Raw genomic sequence first — 26,026 nt, forward strand, 5'->3', positions numbered from 1 at the left:
CCTCAACGTCACCCATTGTTCTCTGCCCTCCCAGGTCACAGCTCCATGCTACCCAGTGTGTTGGCCCCTCCCAGCCATGCAATCTCTGTGTCTGACATGTTAGTGTAAAAGCCATTACCCCTTGACACGGCATCTGTGTTTTTGCCACCTACACTAAGAGTTCATGTTGTCATTATGGAGAGGATAAGATCATCAAATACTTCTGCTTATTTATTTATTTATTTATTTATCATTTCACTTAATAAGCACATCTTGAAATTGAACCACAGTTTCACTCAGGTGACATCGTTTCCTCTGGGGAGTCCATATCTAAACTTAGCTGAAATTCTCTCCATGCGCAGCACTAGGAGAGAAGATGGTATATTTAAGATTTCTTTATTGAGACTCAAACATGTTGTTTCTGTGTGCTCTAGTGCAATGTGTATGCAATAGTGTGTATGTTTGTGTAGGGAGGTTTCCATCTGTTTATGAGCCAGAAGGAACTCACAGCTGATTGTGGACAGGATGGATTTGGCAATATTTATCCAAAGTGATGTGAAGACCATAGAGGAAAAAGGCTCTACCTGACACTGGGGACTGCTGGGGTGGCATTAGAAGAGGGGCTGTTCCAGAGGCCTGATTCTTTATCTATGTAACTCTGTGCTGATCCACTCTAAAAGAATGACAAGTTGTGAATGCACCGATCATCAGAAATGCCATGGCCACTCCACCAGCCACATGGAACCCTTCTCTGAAGGGAGGCATCGCCTATTATCAGCCCTGGCCTGGCCATCGGCAACAACATCAGGAAAAAGGGATTTTCTATAGTGGTACAGTGGCCACAGTAAAAAAAAAAATTACTGAGTCACAGGGGTCTTCTCTAGCCCCTGCTATGCCCAGAGGTCTCTTCTGCTGTAGGCTGGAATACTTTACTGGGGCAGAGTGACTTTTCTGTGCCCAGAGGTATTATTTTGTAAAAGATTATAAACACAGCTTCTCATCTCAAAGGACTGTTAGGGACAACTATGGTAGCTAGCAGGTCTTTACATGCAATGATAATAATATTTATAGCTACACCTTACTGAAACCTTACTATGTAGCAACCAGGAATCAGATGAAGAATTTTATGAATATTATCTCATTTAAAGTTCAAGACAACCCCATGTAACAGAAGCTATTATAATCATTACTTTAGGGATGAAATGGAAACCTACTAACCTGGGTAAGACCATATTACTAGACCAGACATATTACTAGAACCAGAATATGAAATCAGGCAGTATGACTCTTCATAGTCCATCCTCAGACACTGTGCTTCCCTTTATTTTTTTTTTAATTTTTTTTTCAACGTTTATTTATTTTGGTGACAGAGAGAGACAGAGCATGAACGGGGGAGGGGCAGAGAGAGAGGGAGACACAGAATCGGAAACAGGCTCCAGGCTCTGAGCCATCAGCCCAGAGCCTGATGCGGGGCTCGAACTCAGGGACCGCGAGATCGTGACCTGGCTGAAGTCGGACGCTTAACCGACTGCGCCACCCAGGCGCCCCACTGTGCTTCCCTTTATAAGCAGATTCAGGTTAATCTGAATCAGATGATGGATCCTGAAGTAGGCATGGTCTCCATAAGTTTGGGCCACAGGTTCAAATCATTTCAGAGCTAGAAGCCATCTTGAAGGCCACATAGCCAGTGATTCTCAACTCTTGCACATTAAAATTATTTGGGGTATTATTTGACAAGAACAATGTTGAAGTCTTCTCTGCATGGATTCCAGTTCAATTTATTGAGAATAAGACCATGGCATGATTATTTTTAAAAACTCCTCACGTGCTTATATTTTTTATCCATGTTGAGAACCACTGTCCTAATATTATCACAGATGAGAAAACATGAAACTTAAGAGGTTAACTGACTTGTCTAAGGTCACACCACTGGTTATAAGGGCAGTTGTGAGGATCAATCCCAGATTTCCTGGCTGTTATCCAGTGTTCTTTCCCTTACCCCCAATGAAAGACAAATTTTTCCTTGTGTGTGAGAGAGAACATGGTGAAACATGGTAAGTAAGATTTTGGAGACACAATTGGGCTAGAATAGTCACTGTGTAATCCTGGGATTCAGGTATCTGTGCTTTGGGTTTGTCTCATTTTACATAATGAGCAAAATTATAGAGCATGTCTTTAGGACTTATTGTGAAATTATGTTGTGAGATGATAGCACATAAAGGTTACATAATTCCACTAAGAATATGGTACTTTTTCTACTGTATAGAATGGACCACTCAACGAACATAAGTCTCACAAGCTATCCTCATGGTAGTCAGCAATGATACCAACTTTAAATTTTAAAAATAAACTAGTATGTAAGTAGAGAATTTTATTGAAGATACCATGTGCTCGTAAAATGCATCTTGGGCAAGTTGATATTGCCTGTGGACTCACACTGTTTACTGATGGCATTTCCAGCCACTGGATTGGCTGCACTGGGCCAGCATTCAAATGTAGTATTGCCCTTCTAGCATGTTAATCACAAATGGGGGTAGGGTTCTGCCTCCCCAGGTTCTTCTCAGTCTCATCACCAGAATAGAAGTAAAGACATTTATAATGTTGATGAATGGGGAAAGAATCAGCACTTATCCTGTAGACTAACAAGACAGTTTCTCTATGGAATTATGACTTTGGGAGGCATGTTTTTTTCCACGATTTTTTTTCCAATTCTATCCAATAAGAAAGACACGGTAAAATGGACTTTATAGATTGTTTGTCATAGTTGATGTAACAGTACTCTTGCCAAGTTTCCCCTTACCTCACTAGGCCTTTCCCATATGGCTGTATTATTATCAGCTTCTTATTACCTGTTGGTCTCCACTCCTTACCCTTCTGTTCTTCTCCTTGTGTTACATCATATCCAATGACCTGCCGAAGCCCATGACTTCAACTAATGTGGTTTCACTAATGACAGCCACACCCTTACACCCAATACCAGCAAAGCTATATCTGGAAGAGCCTGTTGGCTTCCTCTTAAAAGTTCCACAATATGTTCAAGTTAAACAAATCATCTCACCCCACCACCCCTGCCACACCAAATACCTCTTGCTTCTATATTAGCAATCTTGAAGAATGGAAGAACTATTTTCCCATTGCCTAGGAGAGACCACTAGAGATTATCTTTGATTCTTTCCACCCTCCATTTCCCCACCCCAGTGCTACACCTCATTAAGTCATTCACCTAATCCTATAGATGTCCGTTACTCTCATCTCTCCATCTTTACTATCACTGCCTTGGTTCAAGTTTTTGTCCCATTTTACCTGATTTCTTTATAAAGGTCCTCAGCCTTCCACTCTGTATCCAGTGGTCACAGTGAAAATAATAAACATTTATTGGGATCCCACTAGGTGATGGGTACCTGGCTTAGCATTTACAAAATCTCATTTAAATTTCACAGCCCAAGATGGTAAATAGGACTATGATATTTATGCTTTTTAGAGAGGAAACCAAGACTAAGACAACGTAAAATCTTACTAGAGGTCAGAGTACTTCCAGGTAGAAGAAGGGGTTTGAACCCTCATCTGCTACTGAAAGAATGCCCATGGGTGGCTCCTCCCCTCTTCTCAGGAGGCTGAGTTCTTGCTGGGCTTTCTCAAAATCATCCTCTTGCTAAGTGCTACTTCTTGCAAAGAATCTTTCTTCTTTTATTCTTTGAGGCTTTCTTATTTTCTCAGCAATGTTTATTTCATTGCATTTTCATAATATTTCATGCTTTAATTTAATTTATTTAGTGCTATTGTACAGTGCCCTGAGCATATTGGGAGAAGCAAGAATTTTATAAATAAAATTATTATTACAACTGCTCCAATAGCAGCCCCTAAGCTATTTAGTAGATATATCAATTACTCTCAGTGTTGAAAATTTTCACCTAAAGCCCTTTATGGCTCAAGTTTTCCTGGTCCTTTGCTACTCTCTCCTGTGTGTGTAATCTTGGCCCAGCTATGTAGCATTTCTCCTTACTATTCCCATCAGAATTAACCAGAGGGCACCTCAGCCAAAGGTCCGTGTAATGTATTCTGGAGAGCATGACCTAGTTTCTTTAGCCTTTTTGAATCACTGAGGTTCTGAATCCCATTTTCTAGACCTAAAATGTCAGTTGTGCAATGAATGAATCAACCCTCTTTTCCCACCTCATGCTAAGTAAGACCTCGTTATCTATCAGGCTGTGTTAGAAATCTCTTCCAGGGTACTCTAGAGCTTGATATGAGTTGTTCACGACACTTGCTTGGCACCTGGGATTTGGGGACTCTAAACTTTGAGATTGGTGCAGACAAAATGTGTCAGTCTTGAAATGAAGTGAAGCCCAAACAAGGGGCATAGTGTAAAAGTCACTGGGTTATTCATTTCTGGCATTAAGCCTACTTTCTGGAACCTACCTACCACCTCACAATCTCATAACTTTTTACTAGCAAAAGATGTGAGAGGAACATTGTCTTCTATTTATAGAATGTCAGTGACATGCTGAAGAATTCACAGGATAAACTAGTAACCAGGGATTTCTCCCAGGAGATCCCCCAAATCATGATAGTGGACTTGATTTCCCTCTCCTAGCTTCCCCCATAATATGGTCTTTCCTCTTATTTTTTAGGACACTATATTCAGTCATCCATTCAATAAAAAAGGAACTACACACTTTATACGTGCCAACAGATGGTTGCATGGACAGTGATGAGCAAGATGTATGTAGTTCCTTTTGGAGTTTGGATTCTTCCTCCCATTTTGTCTTGACTTGCCTCCCTCTCAAGAATATATTCTTTTCATAATTTACAGTTGTATTAAGGAGTTCTGAAGAACTTTCCTAATTAGCCAGGAGCAATACACTGTGCTATGTTCATTCTGCATCTTTTTTTTTTTTTTTTTAAGAAAACAAATTGAAGTAGCCAATCTGTCCATTACAAATGAGTTCATTCCTATTCAAGCAGCGGCTGTCAGGTACCTTGCCTGAGGCTTCTTACATTATAAGCAACATATTGGTTTTAGTTGTCTGTACTTCCCAGCTACACTGGGATCCCTAGATGAATGGAAGACACAATAACTCAAGAGAGTTTATTGTATTATACATGGTGGTCATGCATAGTTTCAGTAACATAGTGAGCTTGTTCAAGGTAGATATGAATAACCCCTCTCCTGGCCAGACAGAGGTTGTTGGATCTCTAACAACCATATTTCCTTTTAGCAAAATAAGAATATGAAATAAACTGTGACCCAGATGTCTAGATCAGCAAGAAATAGATAGGATGAAACCTGTTTTTCTCCCAAAGGAAAGAATAATCTGCAATAAAAAAAAATGACTAAGTAGAAATATTCAAATTGCTGTAAAGGATGCAGCCATAGAGAATTGTCTAATTCAGTTCAGTTTCCCTGCAGCTCAGATTGCTTTGCAATGCACAGAGTAATTGTTGAGAACCCAAGGAACTTTGCATTCCTCAACCTGGTATTCTCAAGACACATTAATCACTCAGTAACCATTCACATCCCTACTAAGTACAAACCACTGGTTGTGAAGCTGCTTGTGCTAAATAGGTACATTCCACTGTAGTACCTAATTTTATGAAGACTTAGGCCATAACAACTCATCTTTTTTCACCTTTCTGGAATGCGTTTAAGGAAGTATAATTCTAGGCTCATCCTCCCCCTGTGGTTTTTCCAAACAGATTGTGAACTTTGGATCCTTTCTTGCATGGGTCAGGGCAGTCCTGGGTTGCTAACTGAAGGTTTGCTTGGACCACATGTCCCCATTCTGTTGGGTATCTCATATCCGTCTCATTGTAATTCTATGTTAGTCCTTCAATAAGAATGGCCAGCAAGCCCAGAGATAACAGAATAGGAATCAATGGGACCTGCGATTGTCTGCATGCCAGATTCTCTTGTCAACCTAGTCTTCAATCCATTCTGCCAGCTAGATCTCCTCTGGGACTGAGACGTTTGAAAACAGTGCAGCAGCCTCATCTCCTGGGCAGTGTTTTTCTCCATCATTTGCTTTATTAAATATTGATTTTCTGTTGCATTATTAAACCTCAAGTCCAGAGCATAAATTCTGGGCTGATACTTTAATCTGGCTCTCCTCATGTTTTTTGGCTTTTAGAACTGATTTTCAGGCCAGCTCTCCTGGGGAATCTTTAAGTCAACTAAAGGCCTGAGAGAAACCTGCCTTCAGGAAGGCAGGAACCCAGACTTGAGAAGGAAACTACAAAAAAAGATGGAGCTCCTGCAAAGCAGATCTTCACCTTATACTTGTTCTAGACACAGAAGCCTACCCACATTGGGATTCAAGTGGTTGTACCAGGAAAGTCTTTTGGATTCACAATGTCAAAACTATTGAGTAGGCAAATGTCATGCTGAATTAGTTTTAGAATCCAACATCACTGAACTGTTCAGACATTATCTAATCCACTATCTATTCATCACCCCCACTTTTTTTGATCTCTATTATTCCTAGGATTTGAGTCATCTTGTTTAGTTACACAAGATTTTGCCTTTTTACTTACTGTGGTTTATTCTTATTTCCTCTTCCTCTTTGTTCTCTCTGAAAGCCAGTGGTTGAGTTGTTGACTATGTCAATCCATTGTAGGATAGAGCCATCACAGACTCTTTCTGAGGGATGTTGACATCTCCAACCAATTGTGTTTGCTAGGGTGACCTCCAAGTTTAATTCCTTGTCCTTTGAATAGTTTCCTAGACTGACACTGTCATTGGCCTGAGCCTGCAGGCATAAGCCTGAGGATAAGAAGCAGAAGGGATCATCATGCCTTTGTCTTCAACACTGACAGACCAACAGGAGAAGAACAGGAGTAAATATTTATGGAATTTCTCTGGCAGGACTGGAACATGTTGTGATCCAAGCGGATATTTGCAGAGAGTGATGATTATCTCCCTGTCTGTACTTCAGTTTATCTCTGATTTCTCTCTATGCTGTGTTAGGTCCCCCATATTCAGAAATCTGGTGTTAGGAAATTATTGCAGGAACTGGTGGAGCATCTAGTAAAAGTCCATGGGTTAGAACAGGAATGAGGAATGACATTATAGGATAGAGAGAGAGCACAACTAACTCAGGCTGGCCACTGACACCTGCTTAAAGTGAATCTTCAGGTGCTGTGGGCCAAGAGCTGACTAAGCCCATGAGGCCACATTAGATGCAACTAGAAAATGTTCCTGGGGAATATTTCACAGAAAATATGTGAAAGTCAAGGTGGAACTAATTCATTTCCTCCAACATTCTTCATGTCACCAACATCCTTAGGCCTCCAAACAATAAGAGATGTGCTCTTGAAGGTCAAGGAAAATCTCAGGCTATGTATCTTCTCATAGTTTTGTTCCAAACCTGAATCCCTTCATAGTGAGTATGTAGGTAGATAGTACCTACAATTCATTTATCAGTGATGGACAACTAACTAGCTACTAAGGGAGGTACTTCCTTTACAAAAGCTCTAACTTTTTAAAAAATATATATATTAAGCCAAAATTTGCTTCTCTCTAATGTGTGCCTTTTGGTGATTTCCACTAGAACTAGATAGAATAAGTTGAATCTTTTGTAGCAGTAAAAAGTGCTTGGCTGTCAAGAGATAGGAGTTTTGAATATTAAAGATTTCCATAATTTATACATCAAAAATGGCTGAATATTTGTAGCTGCATATGTTTCAATCTGATATTTAATATCTTTGAGTTCTGGCTTTCTCATTTGTACAACTCAAGTGTAACCATTCATCAGTTACACTGTTGGGGAGGGGGTGAATTAGTTGAAGTGCCTAATATTAAGAAGCATTCAATATTTTAAAAATTCAATTTGACAAATGTTTGCAAAACTCCTACTGTGTGTCTGGCACAATGGTAGGTGCTGGACATAGAGAAATTAGTCCTAAATGGTCCCATATCTCACCATGGGAATTACAATTTTGAAGGTGCTTATTATGTTCCTCAAGTTTCCTCTTTTCCTCATAACAGAATAATTCAAGCAATGCATATGGCTGTCATTGTTCTCACCTCATTGTATTGTAAATATTTCTTCACCCAAAAGGTTTTTCACCTCCTCTTTTGGGCTCAAGAGTCATTCATTGAATGTCACATATTTTTTTCTCAGTAAATGTGGGCTGTTGAAGAATTTCTATTTCTTTATCTTTCCTTCTGTGGTATGTTCTAGTGTCTTCCCTTCTCCCTTCAGATGTTAGCTACATTTCTCCAGGGAAGGGTAGCACACTCTCATAAAAGCCAAACAAGTGCTCAGACTTTGATGTGGTCACTGCATGTGACTTGTCCTGTTGCTGATACCTTTATTACTCTTTCATACAATTTTACTACTTCTGTTTTTCCCTTGGTTTCCTCACTGACAAAATCTACCAATACAATTGGAGTCATCATTAAGACATCTATTAGGATCATAATAATTCACTCAACTGGTAAAAGAAAGTTTATTGGAAAGTTGGGCTGACTTTGTGCAAAGTGCAGAGAGGAACAGGCAAACCCTATGGCATGGGACTGCCCTTGACAGTTCCTCTCTGTGCTTCTTTTGTTGGGGCTGTGTGGTCACATTGTTGCTTCTTTCTACACATCTCCCATGGTCTCTTGCATCTCTCCCTTAGGATTTCTCTGGTCCCCACTAATTTCATCTCATATATGGCCTTGTCCTGCCTTAATAGATCACAGCTAGATGATTTGGTTTGGAGGCCTCAAGTTCAAATTAGCAAGAAATGGAGTCAGGCTATCTTTACCTGAGTCAGGTGTTCACCCTTGCTCCAATCAGCAATGGTTGGGGTAAGGGTAGAGATCACACAATTTATGATGCTATTTTTATCTATTCAGGGTTATGCCATTTCCAAAAGTTAATATGAGTAAAAGGTTAGTGATTGGAAGATCTTATATATTTTTTAATGTATGAAAAGTTATAAACCAAGGGTGATCAGCCTGAACCTTCCCTGTTTTTCTCTGGTTCCTCTCATCTACTGCACTTCCTTTCTGAGCACAGCTAACTTTATGTCTTCACCTGAAACACAATCAGAAGATGTGTCCAGGAAATGGAAGGCTTCTCTCCAAAAAACAGGACTTGAGGGAAATGTGTTCAGTGGCTAGAAATCATCCAAATTTGAAATGTTTTGGCATTACAGAGGAATAAGCCTATTAAAATCTACCTAAGTGTCAATAATTAAAATCAGGAATAGTGTTGGAAAGGTCAGCCATGCTCTGTGTCAACACCCAGTTCTCCCCAGCATGCAGTCTCACAAGATGTATAATCTCCAGGTCACATAGGAGTATTGCAAATGGGTAGGGGACCCAGGAATCTTTGGGCTATTTCTGTCTCAAGTTATTTTTATTTTTACATTTGATGCTGTCAGAAACTCAGGAACTGATCATTTGTGCTGGAAATAGCACAACTTCTGCCCTTTGTTTCGATCGTGTTTGCCATGTGTGATTGGTGAATTTGATTGCTGGCCATAGAAAATTGAATTTGTGTCAAGAGCATTCTGAACAGATCAATGCAGGAGGAAACCAGTCAAGATCAATTGTAATACCAAAGAACTAGTATAAAAGTCATAGGAGGGGCACCTGTGTGGCTCAGTCAGTTAAGAATCCGAATTTGGCTCAGGTCATATCTCATGGTTTGTGAGTTTGAGCCCCACATTGGGCTCTGTGCTGAGAGCTTGGAGCCTGGAGCCTTAGGATTCTGTGTCTCCTTCTCTCTCTGCCCCTCCCCAACTTGTACTCTGTCTCTATCTCTCAAAAAATAAGTAAACGTAAAAAATAAAAATAAAAATATTTAAATATTATTTTTGTTTTTTTTAATATGAAATTTATTGTCAAATTGGTTTCCATACAACACCCAGTGCTCATCCCAACAGGTGTGCTCCTCAAACCCATCACCCTCAATACCCATCATCCCAACAGGTTCCCTCCTCAATACCCATCACCCAACACATGCCCTCCTCAATACCCTCCCACCCCCCATAAACCCTCAGTTTATTCTCAGTTTTTAAGAGTTTCTTATGATTTGGCTCTCTCACTCTCTTTTTTTTTTCCCTTCACCTCTCTCATGGTCTTCTGTTAAGTTTCTCAGGATCCACATAAGAGCGAAAACATATGGTATCTGTCTTTCTCTGTATGACTTGTTTCACTTAGCATAATTCTCTCCAGTTCCATCTGCATTGCTACAAAAGGCCATATTTCATTCTTTCTCATTGCCAAGTAGTATTCCATTGTGTATATAAACCACAATTTCTTTATCCATTCATCAGTTGATGGACACTTAGGCTCTTTCCATAATTTGGCTATTGTTGAAATGCTGCTATAAACATTGGGATACAAGTGCCCTTATGCATCAGCACTCCTGTATCACTGGGTTAATTCCTAACAGTGCTATTGCTGAGTCATAGGAAAGATCAATTTTTAATTTTTTGAGGAACATCCACACTGTTTTCCAGAACGGCTCCACCAGTTTTCATTCCCACCAACAGTGTAAGAGGGTTCTTGTTTCTCCACATCCTCGCCAGCATCTATAGTCTCCTGATTTGTTCATTTTAGCCACTCTGGCGGGAGGTGGTATCTCAGTGTGGTTTTGATGTATAGAAATCAGTTTCATTCTTATACACTAATAAAGAAGCAACCGAAAGACAAATAAAGAAACTGATCCCATTTGCAATTGCACCAAGAACCATAAAATATCTAGGAATAAACCTAACCAAAGATGTAAAAGATCTGTATGCTGAAAGCTATAGAAAGCTTATGAAGGAAATTGAAGAAGAAACAAAGAAATGGAAAAACATTCCATGCTCATGGATTGGAAGAATATTGTTAAACTGTCAATACTACCCAAAGCTATCTACATATTCAATGCAATCCCTATCAAAATTGCACCAGCATTCTTCTCAAAGCTAGAATAAGCAATCCTAAAATTTGTATGGAATCACAAAAGACCCCGAATAGCCAAAGTAATTTGAAAGAAGAAGACCAAAGCAGGAAGCATCACAATCCCAGATTTTAACCTCTACTACACAGCTGTAATCACCAAGACAGCATGGGATTGGCACAAAAACAGATGCATAGACCAATGGAATAGAATAGAGACTCCAGAATTGGACCCACAAAAATATGGCCAACTCATCTTTGACAAAGCAGGAAAGAATATCCAATGGAAAAAAGACAGTCTCTTTAACAAATGGTGCTGGGAGAACTGGACAGCAACCTGCAGAAGAATGAAACTAGACCACTTTCTTACACCATTCACAAAAATAAACTCCAAAAGGATGAAGGACCTGAATTTGAGACAGGAAACTATCAAAACCCTAGAGGAGAAAGCAGGAAAAAAAAACTTTGACCTCAGCTGCAGCAATTTCTTACTTGACACATCTCCAAAGGTAAGGGAATTAAAAGCAAAAATAAACTATTGAGACCTCATGAAGATAAAAAGCTTCTGCACTGCAAAAGGAAACAATCAACAAAACTAAAAGGCAACCAACAGAATGGGAAAAAATCTTTGCAAATGACATATTGGGCAAAGGGCTAGTATCCAAAATCTATAAAGAACTCACCAAACTCCACACCTGAAAAACAAATAATCCAGTGAAGAAATGGACAGAAAACACTAATAGACATTTCTCTAAAGAAGACATCCCGATGGCCAACATGTACATGAAAAGATGCTGAACATCACTCCTCATCAGGGAAATACAAATAAATAATTGTTTTAACATTTATTCATTTTTGAGAGACAGAGAGAGACAGAGCATAATTGGGGAAGGGGCAGAGAGAGGTAGACACAAAATATGAAGCAGTATCCAGGCTCCGAGCTGTCAGCACAAAGCCTGACGCAAGGCTTGAACCCACAAACCGTGAGATTATGACCTGAGCTGAAGTCGGACACTCAACCAACTAGCCACCCAGGCCCCCCCCCCCACAAAAAAAAAATTAAAGTCATAAGACTCAGATGACAACCTGTAACTCTCAAGTCTAAACTCCTCCAACTTTCCTCCCCAATGTTCTTTACTTAAATCTCATAATACTCTATGAGGTCAGTTAGTGTCTGATGGTAGACATCCAGAAGAGAGAAATATACTTCCAGTCCAATTTTACTTCCCAAATTTGTAAAAAGTGAGGCAACATATAGTAATAAAAATGATTATTATAATTGCTCCATACATTTCCCAGGTACTGTGTTGTGTCCTATATGCACATTTTCTAACTTAACCTTCAAAAGAAGCTTATAAGTTAAATGTCTTTATCATTAGCATTTATGACTAAGGAATCAGACGTGGCCAGGTTAATTAATCTGTGTATGATGGCCTATGAGCTCACAGAAAGTGAGTTTTAGGTCTTCTATGGCTCCAGACTCCATGCTTTGAACTATCTCTATTTGATTTCTTTGTATTTTTAAACCACAAAGGTGCATACCAATATGAATAAGCACATGATTGCTGCTCTATTCTTATAATTTTACTCATTCTACTAGATGTGTATTAAACTAGACATTCTCTCTTCTCCATGAAGGCTCACTGGGATCCATGGAGGAAAGTTACTCAAACTCCTATTACATTTGTAGTAGTGGCATGGGTCTGAATTTATAAAGTGGTTTCCCTGTCCACTATCACAACCAACTTAGGAAGGTGTGGGGCAAGTGGGGCAAATGTTATCAATTTCATTTTCTGAGTGGAGACAGTGGGGCTCACAGAATGTGCTAAGCACCCAAGTTAGTGGAGAGTGCAGTCCCCTGGCTGCAGGGCTACTGGTCTTTCTGCTTTTTTTAGCTTCAATAAGATAAAGCATTTACTTTTAAAATTATCACAGCCTAAATCGTATGAACCTTTTTTCTTAAATATTGGACTGCTTCCACTCCCAGTTCCTTAAAATAATCAAACAATAGCAACAGCAATCAAAAACCAGTTCAGAATGCTTTAGACACAGAATCTCTTATGTTTATATCTTTATGCACAGAATGTCTTATAAACCCATTTGGTGTGACCTAGCCTGTAATAGAATGCTTTCAACAGAGAAACACATTGGAAGGAGGCCTTAACTGACTACTTAGAAGACCAAATTCATGACTTAAAGACCTAATGATTCAGTCTCATCAATCTTTATTGCCAAAAAGTGCTTATTGATGGCCTCCTGTATTCTACACCATCAGCTGGGAACTTAATAGCTGGCTGACCTTGGACAAGTCATTTAACTTTTCCAGACCTTAATTCTATCATCTGAAGAATAGACTTAATAATGCTCCTTTCCCTACCTCAAATAGTTATTTTAAGAGTAAAACTAAATCATGAATATCAAGTGGTGATATAAACAAATGAATTTCTGTATTTATATGATGCATTGTTTTTTTAAGCTCCCAAAAATGTTTGTGAATATATTGGCAAATGAAGAATGCACTTTTCTACATGCCCCAGGAGTAACTGAAAACAATGTTGGAAAAATTCCATCACAGACCTGAGGTGTGTTGGATGAAGGGCAGGGCAAGAGGGAAGTCACTGTGTCCTATCTGTCTTTTTCTTGCTGGGTAGAGAAGGCTGACTTTGGCAGAATTTAGCCACTCATTTTTGCTCTTGGAACTGCTTGCTCTGAATGGTGTGATTTCTGTGGCATTTTCATCTTTTTCTTTCTCTTTCTGGCAAAGACTCTTTGAAATATTATTTTTGCTTCCTCGATGGCAGGGCTGTATAATTGATAGCCTCTCTGGGTTGCTGGAGCTGTGCATTTAAACCATGCTTGCCTTGGCTCCAACGCCTCAGAGTTCATTACTTTTTGAAAAGCTGCACGTCTGTTTGTGTTCAGATTATTGTTGCTCTGGAGAGGGAGGTTATTGTCAGGCAGGAAGATGAGTGTGGAGAAGAATTCATGATAATCAAATTCTCTTTTCTCTTTAGATGAATATTTCTGGGTAACAGGACTTCACATTTATCTGATATGGCTGTTCTGAACCAGGGGACCAAGGACCTTCACTTTTCCCCTGCAGCATGCTGGAGGGAGCTCAGCAATATTCAGTCCTGGGATGTGGGAGGCTGCTGCTTTGCAAATAAAGTGGGTAATAAAAGTGCCCAGCTCTGGTACTAGAGAATGATTTAATGCAGAATATATACATGTAATATTTTTAATTAAAGGTGTGGAGTATACGTGGTTCTCTGTGACAGTGTGGGTGGAGGGCACATGTCCTTTCCACTTGAGTCTGTGATCTTCTCTCAACTCTTCAATGATCATCACATCATTCTCAGCCCCTGTATCTCTTTTTGCCACACAGGTCTGCATACACTATTATCACTCATGTATGCCCACACCTTGTGTCCTACTCTCTGCCTTGTACCAGGTCCATAACCATTAGATTTTATAAAGTCAACCAAGGTTGTGTAAATTTAGAATATACCAGAACATTGTCTTTATGGCAGATGAAGAATAATTCCTCCCTTTCCCATGGATGGAGATGCAAAAAACAGAGTTCTTAGAGTGGTTGTGGGAGATATTACTGAGAACTTTTAGCTGGGATTCTGCCATTCTCTGTCCCTTCCTTTGCAGCCTGAAAGAAAGAAATTGTACCCAATTCTTTAAGACTGAAATGAATTGCCTTTTTTGAGAAGCCACCTTTAAATATTTCCACATCCCAGCCCAGCCCATCTTAAGAAAGTTGCTGGGTTCTCCCCTTGAACTTTCAAAAAATGTATTTGTAACATGACTGCAGCATTCCTGTCACTGTTTTGTGATTATCCATCTCATAGGTGTTCCCTTTGCCCCCATTGCATCCCTTGAGGATTGGATCCAGGTTTTTAAAATTTATTTCCATTTCATCACCATCTAGTGAGGTCCTGACATATGCTTAACACTAAAGAAAGATTCATTGAATAAATCCATGAAAGGATTTTGCGTGATCAAAGCATATTCAGATTTTCCCTCCAGTTAAGTGTTACTGTATGCAGAAGAGAATCTGTGTAGTGTGCAGAAGGCTTGCTCATTCATCTGTCCTTGGAAAACTCACATAACTTCTCATTCCAGAAGGAGAGGTAGTCAGGTACAGTGCCTCAGGTGGGGCTATTTGCACAAGGTTAGGTGATAAAAAGTAGGCATTTTTAAAAGATCTTTTTTTTTACATTTTGGTCAGTTAGATAGAATCAGTCTTTAAAGAAAGGAAAACACATAGAAAAAAATCAGTTTCAAAAGGATTTTTCATCTCTATAGGAGATGAAACACTTTTAAGTTGAAGGCAGTTTCTTTCCCTTTTACAATATAACAAGTAGAAGATATTGTCACATCTTGTCATTTGAAGGGTGTAAAACTTGGTTATATAAGTGACAAAGGATATCATGCATATGCTGGTGTTTTACAAATAATAAATATTTGAGGGATTCCTCAGTATATATACCACAGGACTTTCTAAATAAGACACCAAGGGGTAGATTTTCTCCAAGGTTTATTCTTGAAAAGGGCTATTATATCTGTATCCTCCTTAGTATTCTGGGAGTGGGGAAGGCTTTTAGCCTCTCTGAATCCTAGTCAAGTATATGAGCCTAAGTTTTATTGTTTCTTTGTTACTCAACCTTCTCTTGATGTATTCCATACTAGATTGTGTGGATTATTACAGCCTAAAGCTCAGCAAAGTGGAGGTGATTATCAGAATTTGAAATGCTGTGACATTTTGCTGCCAAAAAAGTAATTGATTTATTAGAGACATTACAATACATGCATGATTCAACATAAGAGGTTTCTTTGAAATTGTTCAGTATCAAATCCTGTGGGAGACTATTTGCTTTCAGCACCACGGACAGAAACTCTCTTTCATTCAGATTCAGTTGGCCTTGTACAAGTAAATATTAGAGCTCAACAGTAGCACTCCAATCTAGTGGCCACAGTATGATTCAATTTAATAGCTTTAACAATTTCAGCTGGCGAGTACCAGAACATTAATACATTGTTTTGCACTTACGTTGCCACAAAGTGGAACAAGGGGACAGGATCGGATGACTTTATAATACATTATTATGATTACTATCATTACTGTTGCTAAAACTAAGGATAATATTTTACAAAAAATCAGATCAAATATAGAACATTTCAGAAGATGTTTGATGTTTCCTAACAAGCAAATTCTTCGTAATTCTGTACTTCAAAACTCTATGCAAGGAGCCATAATTGAGTTCAGTGGTTCCACACCTGAGCAATGAACCGAACAGACTAACAAAATGCCTAAAGCTAATGAAAATCTTGTTGTTGAAAGCAAAGAAGCCCCAGTGGGGCATGGGGTAAAATACTGGGAAGATTAGGATCTCTGCCTTAATGGCTGTGAAATAATGTATTTATCCTGACTAGGTAAACCTCTTAATTCCCAATTGCTTCAGGCAACTGTTCAAAAACTTTTAAAATAGAGACACCGTTTTAATCCAGGATACTATTTGCTTCTTTATTTACTGTTTATTGACTATAAACCTTCCAAAGCAACGATATTACTCCTTACACAACATGACAAGATAAATGAAAACTAATAATGGAGGAATATGGGGGTTTTGCTGAATCATTCACATTAAACCGGTTTATACAATATATACCTATGTTGATGCCTGAATTAAAAATATTTATATGACATAAGATGATGTAAGGCTTAAATAACTTAGATAATATAGGTAAACTCCAGATCATTAGGATAGTATCACTCGATTGTGGTCTCAGGGATAAACACACATGTGGCTTATGCTTATCACTTGTTTGACACAAAGAGGGTGGTGATAAAATTTAATATTATGTAAGTTACCTTCTTTTGCTTTGTTATTCAGAAAAGGTCCAATGTTTACTTCTTACATAAAAAAGCATCTGTATAACTAAACAGTATTCCCATTTTGCCATTTCTGTCAGGAAGCTCAAAAAGAAAGGTAAAGCTTAACATCAAAGTTTATGTTCACGTTTATCATTGCATTTGAGGTATTTTCCCTTTTTTTCCCCTTACCTTATGGATTTGCTCTTTTATTTTGTATTTTTATTGTAAGGTGCCTCAGATTTATTGTGGAAATAGTGGAATATAAATAATTACACATAACCACACACACACACACACACACACACATAGTATATATAATTTAACTTAATTTATTATTGTCTTAAACATGCCCTTGACACTTGACCACTTGTGCTTTATATAGATATGGAATATTTGTCCACTTTAAAAATTGAGGGTGGGGGAGGAATGCTCATTATTTATCCATCAAGAAAGCATGATGTAGAAGGGAATTAACAGTTAAATTAAAAGAATAAGAATTTCACAAATGTAGATCAGGACATCTAAGAGACGGAAGATTTTTATTCAGAACAAAACTGTTTTTAAATATTATGGTAATATGTAAGTTCTGATAATTGAACATTTAACTTGTCAATTGGATTAATGAATTCAAAGCAAAGAAAACCTTGGGCATTTCAGTCATTCAGTTCAAACAATTATATTAATTAAGTAAGCTGAATTTGCTTTTTGTTCCTGATTTTATTCATTTGCCATCCATTTGTTGAGTACCTGTTATGTTTCAGGCACTCAGTACTGTCTGGGCATTCAAAGATAAAAGAGAATTGCTATTCTCAGAGTTTTCAGGAAGCTCCACTGTCTATTAACATCTGATACAGTGAACTGTCCTAGGATGCTAGAGAAACAAAAAAGAGGGTCAATACTGAACTGGTTTAAGGTGGTGTGGAATCAGGGAAGGCTTCCAAATCTGAGTCTTGATTTAAAGGGCTAAGAGGAGTTGGCTGTATGACGATTGATAGTCTGCCAATTGAAGGAATCAGAATGGATGCACAAGAGAGAATTCTGGTAAAAGGGGGATGGGACAAACATCCAAATCTAGCTTATAGATAATGGTTGAAAGATAGGTGTGGGAGGGCAAAGGATGTGAGTATATGTGCATGTATGCCTCTGTGTGTGTGAGAGAGAGAGAGAGAGACTAAGGTTGGGTGAGGATCAGATTGGAGATGTGTAAATGCACCAGTGCTGAAGGTCTTTAGTTAATATACTCAGCTAAGGATTTTACACACTGCTAACCTGAGTGAAAAGTAAATAGGTTTTAATATTATAAGAAGATGAGGGGTGTCTGGGTGGCTCAGTCAGTTAAGTGCCTGACTTTGGCTCAGGTCATGATCTCATGGTTTGTGAGTTCCAGCCCCAAATCAAGCTCTCTGCTGTCAGCACAGAGCCTGCTTCCAGGTTCTCTGTCTCCCTCTCTCTCTGTCCCTCCCCCACTCTCTCCCTCACTCTCTCTCAAAAATAAATAAGCATTACAAAAATATAAGCAGATGAGATTTGCATTTTTGAAAAGATAATTCCAAGTCATTTTGGAAGATGGTTTGGAGAGGGGACAAAACTGGCACACTCAAACTATAGTAATTTCAGGGGAGCAGTGAGAATGACCTAAATTAAGGTAGTTAGCCATGATGATAAAGGAGATATAGCTGAATGATTTTTCATCTGTGAGAATCCATGGGACTTGGTGACTGGTACGGGGTATAAGGAAACTGAAGAAGAATGGGATAGTGTCTTGACTGAGGAATTGTATAGCATAGTGGTTTAGCGTGTGACCTCTAAAAGCAGAATGGCTATTTATTTAATTATTTAAGAGAGAGACCATGAATGAGAGTAGGGGGAGAGGGTCAGGGGAGAGAGAGAGAGAGAGAGAGAGAGAGAGAGAGAGAGAGAGAGAATCCCAAACAGTCTCCATGCTCAGTGCAGAGTTCAACTCAGGGCTCAATCTCACAGCACTGGCATCATGATCTGATCCAAAATCAAGAGTTGCATGCTCAACTGACTGAGCCACCCAGGCACCCCAGAAAAATGGCTGTTTTAAGGTCTGGCTGTTTTATCGTGACATGTGGTTTCAGTTTCTTCAGCTGAAAATGGGAAATGTTAATAATTACAGTAGTGTAATGTTACATGTACTTTCAGAAAGTTATTGGAAAATCTGACACTTCCTGGACTCTCTTTAAAAGCTCACGAACACCAGTTTAGAGCTGTTGGACTCTAAACAGCTGTTTAGAGCTGTTTAGTCCCTCTAAAGGAGGGACTTCTTGGGTTTGGTGGGAAAAGTGGTTCCTTCAGTATGGGACTTCACATTCACTTTATATCATGTATTCACAGAACAATACATTTTTATATAATCTGTGAAGATGAAAGAGAATAATAACATCCTTAAAGGGGATATAATAATCCAATAGAGAGATGTTGGAGGTGATTAGCAAGGGTATTTGAAAGGCAGAGAGAAGTCAATAGTCATGTTAAGTCAAACACAACTTTTAAACAAGCTACTAGGGGCACCTGGATGGCTCTGTCTGTTAAGCATCCGACTTCAGCTCAAGCCATGATCTTGCAGTTTGTGAATTCGAGCCCCACGTTGTGCTCTGTGCCGACAGTGCAGAGCCTGGAGCCTGCTTCGGATTCTGTGTCATTCTCTTTCTCTCTCAAAAATAAATAAACATTAAACAATTTTAGAAATCTACTAGTTACTGATAGAGAATTATTAAAGGAAGATATTAGCCAAGAAGAAAAGCAGACAGCTTCAAAGGAACAAGGAAAATGGGGTGAAAATTGTTTTAAGCCCTTAAAAGAAAAGGACAAACGATAGAGTTTTTATGCAATTTAACAGCTTTCCCTATATAAGCAATTCTGGTCTGTCCTTGATTCCAGAACTGCAAGCTCATAGGTTCACAAGTTCACAATAGAAAACAAAACAAAACAACTCTCTCGGAATTTTCTATACTTTGTGTCCTAGACACTTGGACACAAATCCAAGGACCTGAGTTACTAATCTCCGTGTCTGATACCTGTACAGTCACCATAGTTGGTAGTTCATCTCCCCATCTCCATTCCACTTATCCTTAATGGATGAAAATTTTAAATCTTATAAGGCTGTGCCGTCAGGTTGCCTCTCCATTGTTTTATGCTGCTACCAGACCCAGGCAAACATGGGCCTCTTCTTGGGTAAAGTATCAGAAGAAAAAAGTGAAGAAAAGAATGAGCAGAGAGGAGAAGGAAAAAATGATAAAATTCATTCAGCACTCTATGGATATGATTAATCATTCAACACTATCAATTAAGGCTATTTATTTTACTCGAGGATCACAGAAAAAGTTACAAAAAAGTGTAAGGTAAGGTAAGCTATTCTTCTAAGGACACCAGGAATCTCTTACTGTCAGATCCGTTGATATCTTTTCAGTATTTTCTCTGCTGACATTGCTTCAGTTGCTGCCCCTCTCCTTGATATTCTTTCTTTCCCAGGTTTTCATGAAACCACTGTCTCCTGACTTTCATCCAGCTCTGACTCACTCTGTCTCAGTTTCCTTTGTTTGATAACCTAGATACTTCTCACAACTCACAAATCTGGAATTCCTCTGGATTCTAACTTTGAGTCTTTTCCCTTCCAGTCTTTCTCAGGTGATGCTACTCAATCATGGCATTAGCACAGAGGTATTGATTTGGGTAGTCCTTAAGGTGTGCTCTATCTCATCTCTTTCTAAATTCTCAAATGATTTCAGGCTATCTAGTGAGCATATTAACTTGTATGTCCTGCAAACAGCCTGAACTCCACATATTTCAAACTGTTCTTATTATCTTTTGTACGTAACTGGGTTCTTGGTTTCAATCAACAGAGATTGATTAAGGTTGACTTAACAAAAATGGAATTGATTACAAGTATATTGTATAACAATGGAATTGATAGAGGGTTGATTCAAAAAAAGGGAAAGAGGTCAATATACACATACAACAATCAGTGAAGGAAGAGTCTCCCAGGGCATTAGAGCCATTGCAGCTAACAAGGGCACCATTATTGGCACTATCATGGAACTTCTGATGTGTCTGAGCATTAGACATCCCAAAGGGAATAAATTCCAAACTGTTCCTGCCTCTTTTCTTCACTTGCTAAAGGCAGAGTCCTTGATAAGAGCATGCAATAGAGACCAGTTGATATGCCCATTCTCCAACTACAAGAGTGTAAAAGCACAACTCTTTGACCTTATCAGATTTTATAGTGGACTCACACTATATAGGGTTTCTTAAATATAGAAAAAGGGTTCAGATTCTGGGTAGTATCTTTTAAAGAAAGACAAATTCCCACTGCATAATCTATGTAAGTCTTCTCTACAAGTGGTACTTCTCATCTCAGCAAATGACAACAACGTACAGTCAACCAAGCTAGAACCTCAGTATAACCTGTATTTTTTTTTCTTTTTTTATGGTATAAATCTATTTGTTGGTGCTGATTATGTAAGTCACCAAGTGTTACAAATCCATCTACCAGATATTCCTTAACTCTTTTGCATGCTACCCTTTCCCCTCTTAGATCGACCCTATCCATGCCTTTTTTTTTTTAAAGAATACCTTTAATACTTTTGGGCATTAATAATAAGGTTAAGGATGTTATGGGTGTGGGTTCCAGCATCATACCACCTGGGTAAAAATCATACTTCTGCCACTCACTAGCTGAGTGACCTTATGCATTTTACCTAACCTTGCTCTGTGTCATATGTAAAATAAAGTTTTAATAATAACTGCCACATGGAGTTGATGCAAGGATTAATTGAGGTCGTGTTTTTAAAGCATTTTGAATGCTCACAAACAATAGGCATCAGTAAAGGTAACACTAAAAGTGAAAAGTGGTGGTAGTGGGTGAGGTGGTGAAGATGCTAATATGGTGATAGTAGGAGTAGAAACTACCTCTCATCAGTACTTTCTAGAATATGCAGTCTATATTGCTGATAGCATTATCCTTACAAAACATTAATTTGATTTTGTTACTCTCCTGCTTAGAATTTTCTCATAGCTCCCATTTCCTGAGATAAAAAACACTCTTTCATGAGGCATATGAGCTCCTGCAAAATGGGACCCCAGATTATCTTTCTGCCACTGCCTTCTACCACTCATCACTATCCATGTTGCAGGAGGGGAACATAGACCAACTCACTCCCCAGCATTTCAGACTTGTTACTTCTAACTTTCACACATGCTATTTTTACTTCCTGTAACACTTTCCTTTGTACCCTTACAGCTTCCACATTTCCTGTATGACCGAAGCACACATTTTAGCTTACTTCCCCCCCCCCCCGCTTGTGTTCCCATCATACTTGACACATGCATCTCATATGGTGGCACTGTATAGTATTTGTTGCATGTATCATCAACTTCTTCACTCACTGAGGTGCCCTTGCACTGAATGCTCTTGCTCTATTCTTTCCATCTCTGTTATGTGGGACTGGCACATAGTAGGTGCTCATGGAATGGTTATTCAACTGTTGCATTAATGAACACATTTGTAATGGCTCTGAGGACATAGAGGAGACCAGGGAGAGGTGCACCAACTTGTTCCAGATGAGCACGCCTGTCTCACTGGCTACATTTGGCAGGGAAGTGAACAGGCAAAGTATTTGAGGGCCTTGACTCATGAATGTATGCTTTAATCATTTCCAGTTTGTGCTTGGCACAAGCCACCTTGCTAGAGATGTTAACAGAATACCGGGAACGCATAGCCCTTTTTTCTGAAGGAATTTTCATTCCAATAGAAACTGTAGATTAGTGGACATCATACTTATAAGACTCTGGAGCCAAATTTGCAATCACTGTTATGGGGAAGAGCCCAAGGACTGTGCATTTATTAGTACAATATTTTAAATCAAAAATTACTACCTTTCCAAAGACAGGTGCCATTTGAAAAGCTCCATGTTCCTTGAGAGAACCAGGACAAGCATATTTTCTCTGATCAAAGAAGTTGTAGAAACTTTAGATCCCCTCCATTCAAAATAAAATAAAATCACAAACCCACAATCAGGCTAACTGCTACTTTCTTTATTGTCTTTGAAAACAAAGAACACTATTGGATGAGACTAGAAATAATTGTTCAGAGATAATTTTCACAAAATTTAATTATGGAAAAACAATAACTTTATAAAAAGTGAGTGAATACCCTTTCCATTCCAAAAATATGCCACAATACCCTGAAAGCATTCCCATGTAATATTAAGTTCTGGGGACCAGGACTAGGAAATTACTGGTGTAAAATGCTTCAATCCCAGACACTGTGCTTTAATTCAAATATGAAGGATTTCAGTGTGTACTTGGAAATTATAAATCATTATCTAAGAAACAAACGAATGCACAAGAGCAAAGGTATGACACACTGACTGCCCTATAACCCTGTAGTCAGGGCAAATAGCAGCAAGTTCTCCATTGACAAATAGCAACTGTTTTTGCTTTAGAATATGATGCCTACACCCCTTTAACCTCCTGTGCTGCCAGCACCCCTACCTTATGAGTGACTTGATGAATGTTACTTATGTTACTTATGTGGAAAATTGTTTGAGCTCAGCATCTCCTGTACATTTATTTGAACTAAAATAAGGAAGGTAGTTATTCTGCATTTAAAATATTTTATTTTCGCTTTGAAAGGACTGGGTTTAAGGGTATCCATGGCTCTTCTTGCCTCATATCCTGTTTCCACCAACAGAAAAGGAAATTCCACCAAAATGTTTTTGTCCTTGCTAGGGCTAGAGAAAAGATTGCCTTCCTTAACTCCTACTTTGTTCTATTGCAGAAGAAAGGGTGAGTCTGGGCTCATTAACCTGACCATACATCACTGTTTACTATTTTCAAAGCAGAGTCCCCTCCCAAGCTCATTTTAGACTTGTCTTTGCCCAGGTTTACAGGGCACTTGCACTCCCTGTGTTCCTGCAGTATACAGACAAGTGGAACTCTTCTCTATTCAGCTTTCCCACCTTCTACTTGATAAGTAGATCAGATTGGTTTTAGGCAAAGAGTTGCTTTACCCAAAGAAAATGAAAACACTAATTCAAAAGGAGAGACACACCCCTATGTTTATTGCAGCATCACTTACAATAACCAAGATATGGAAGCAACCTAGGTGTCCATCAATAGATGGATGGGTAAAAAAGATGTGGTACATATACTCAATGGTATATTACCCAGCCATAAAAATAAGGAGATCTTGACATTTGTGATAACAAGGATGGACCTAGAGGGTATTATGCTATATGAAATAAATCAGATAGCAAAAGACAAATACCATATGATTTCACTTATATGTGGAATTTAAAAAAAACAAAACAAATGAACAAACAAACAAAACCAGATTCTTAAATACAGAGAACAATCTGATGGTTGCCAGAGGAGAGGTGAGTGGAAGGATGGACCAAATAAAGAGGATTAAGAGGTACAAACTTCCAGTTATAAAATAAGTAAGTGATGGGGCAAAAAAGTACATTAGATTGAATATAATCGGTAATATTGTAATAATGTATGGTGACTACACTTATCTGCTGAGCATTGAGTAACTTATAGAATTGTTGAATCACTGTGCTGTATACTTGAAACTAACATTGCATTGTGTATCAGCTACATCTCAGTAAAAAAGGGGGAAACGGGAAGTTTTTCTTCCTACAGGCCCTACCACACCCCCAGTCCTCCTGATCTGACAGTAAGACTGGTTAGACCTTTGATCCCAACTGAAGCTTTGCTCCATCCTTCAATTGTTAGTACCTGCAAGGAAGAACCACAGAAGGATTAGCAACCTAACATTTCATTGCTGCATTTTTTGAACGTGTGCTATTTGTAAAGCCACCACCTGAATTTGATGAAGAGTTAGCTACAGGTAGTTTTATGGCAGAATATTCAGTTATAAGCAGTTGATCTTCAGTCAGGTTAACACAACATTATTAATGTACTGTGTCGCCGTGAACCTAAGCTACACGTTGTCTGGTCAGATTTTGCAGTTTAAGAGACAGCATTCTTATGAAACTGTATGGCTGTGCTTTGTGTTTTCAGCTCATCTTTTTTTGTTGTTTTAATTTCTGTTGATTTGGATTATGATTATACTCTGCCTCAGCACTCCAGATTCTTTTGCTGAGACTGTTTATACATTGTGACAGCCTTATGATGGTATCTGATCTGTTATTCTCCTAGTTCTGATAAAAAAAAGTCTCCTGTCTGCGTTCAGCGTTATATAAATAGAAGAATTTTCTAGTAAAAATGGGAAACAAAACAAAAAACTCTAAGTATTTCTTGTCAGAAGTCTTTCCATGCTTAAACATCAAATTTCCTCTCTTATGGTCTTTACTCTCACACCCTCCCCAGTATGTGTATATTTATATATACATGTGTATGTAAGTCTGCATGGGTGTAGACGGGCATGTATATGAACAAACATATGTGTCTACAGTTTTTGCAAAAGAAATCAAACCTTTTGTTTTTCCCTTTAATGGTCTCTTCTCACTTTTCTTTCTCTAGAGAGGAAGTTGTCTTTCATCAGAGCATCGAGCTGAAATAAGCTCTGTATTTATAATGCACGTAGAGTTTTTCCAGTGCTTGTCTAATGAGAAACGATACCCAAAATTAGAGCTTGCTGCCTTCCAATTATCCCATTGCATATGATTTTGTTATAGCACAAATAGTTATTTTCTTCCTTCCCCAATAGCTACATAAATGGGCCATGGTAATCTACTCCAAACAAATGGCCAGGCATTATTATTTTTGCTGTATATAGTAAAAAAAAAAAACCCAAAAACCAAAAAACAAAACAAAAACAAAAACAAAAATCTACTCCATTGTTATTGAAGAAGAAGAAGAAGAAGAAGAAGAGGAGTTGTCTCTTGTTAGTGTCTGCTGGTCACAAACACCAAAGGAGGGTTGGAAGTTAGTTCTCCAAGAGCACAGCTTTTCTATAATCTGGGAGAGAGCCTAGGACAGGATAACAAGGGGCTGCAGGGCTTTGTAGCATCAATTACTTTTACTTTATTTTGGAGTTTGGATTTTCTAATGTTGACCCTGCTTTGTGCACAGGCAAATCATGGGTCAAGGCACTTAAAAGCAGACAGCTGCACTAGACTCAATTCATCCTAATCAAAAATAATGGCTGTGCTTGCCTATTAATCTCTTTGCCACCCAAGAAATTGAGAGATTAGGGGAAGTTGAAATCAAATGTAAAGTGTTCTGCTTTAGATGGTTGAGAGGATGATTGAAATCAATAAATCTCAGGCTTTGGGGAAGCCCAGTTGATTCCAGAT

At 38.6% G+C, this 26,026-nt stretch overlaps 1 protein-coding gene and 1 long non-coding RNA gene across 8 annotated transcripts in view; both read left to right on the top strand.

Moving 5' to 3' along the window:
* The window catches only part of NTM (neurotrimin), a 943,500-nt gene that overhangs the window by 786,430 nt on the left and 131,044 nt on the right, over positions 1-26,026 (top strand). The gene's annotated exons all lie outside the window — the stretch shown is intronic.
* LOC109491900 lies at positions 11,847-14,115 on the top strand. The gene is made up of 2 exons (XR_002145484.3): positions 11,847-13,437; positions 13,870-14,115. It is a non-coding gene; the product is annotated as an uncharacterized LOC109491900 (long non-coding RNA).

This window comes from Felis catus, chromosome D1 (genome assembly GCF_018350175.1).
Source record: "Felis catus isolate Fca126 chromosome D1, F.catus_Fca126_mat1.0, whole genome shotgun sequence".
NCBI classification, from domain to species: Eukaryota; Metazoa; Chordata; class Mammalia; order Carnivora; family Felidae; genus Felis; species Felis catus.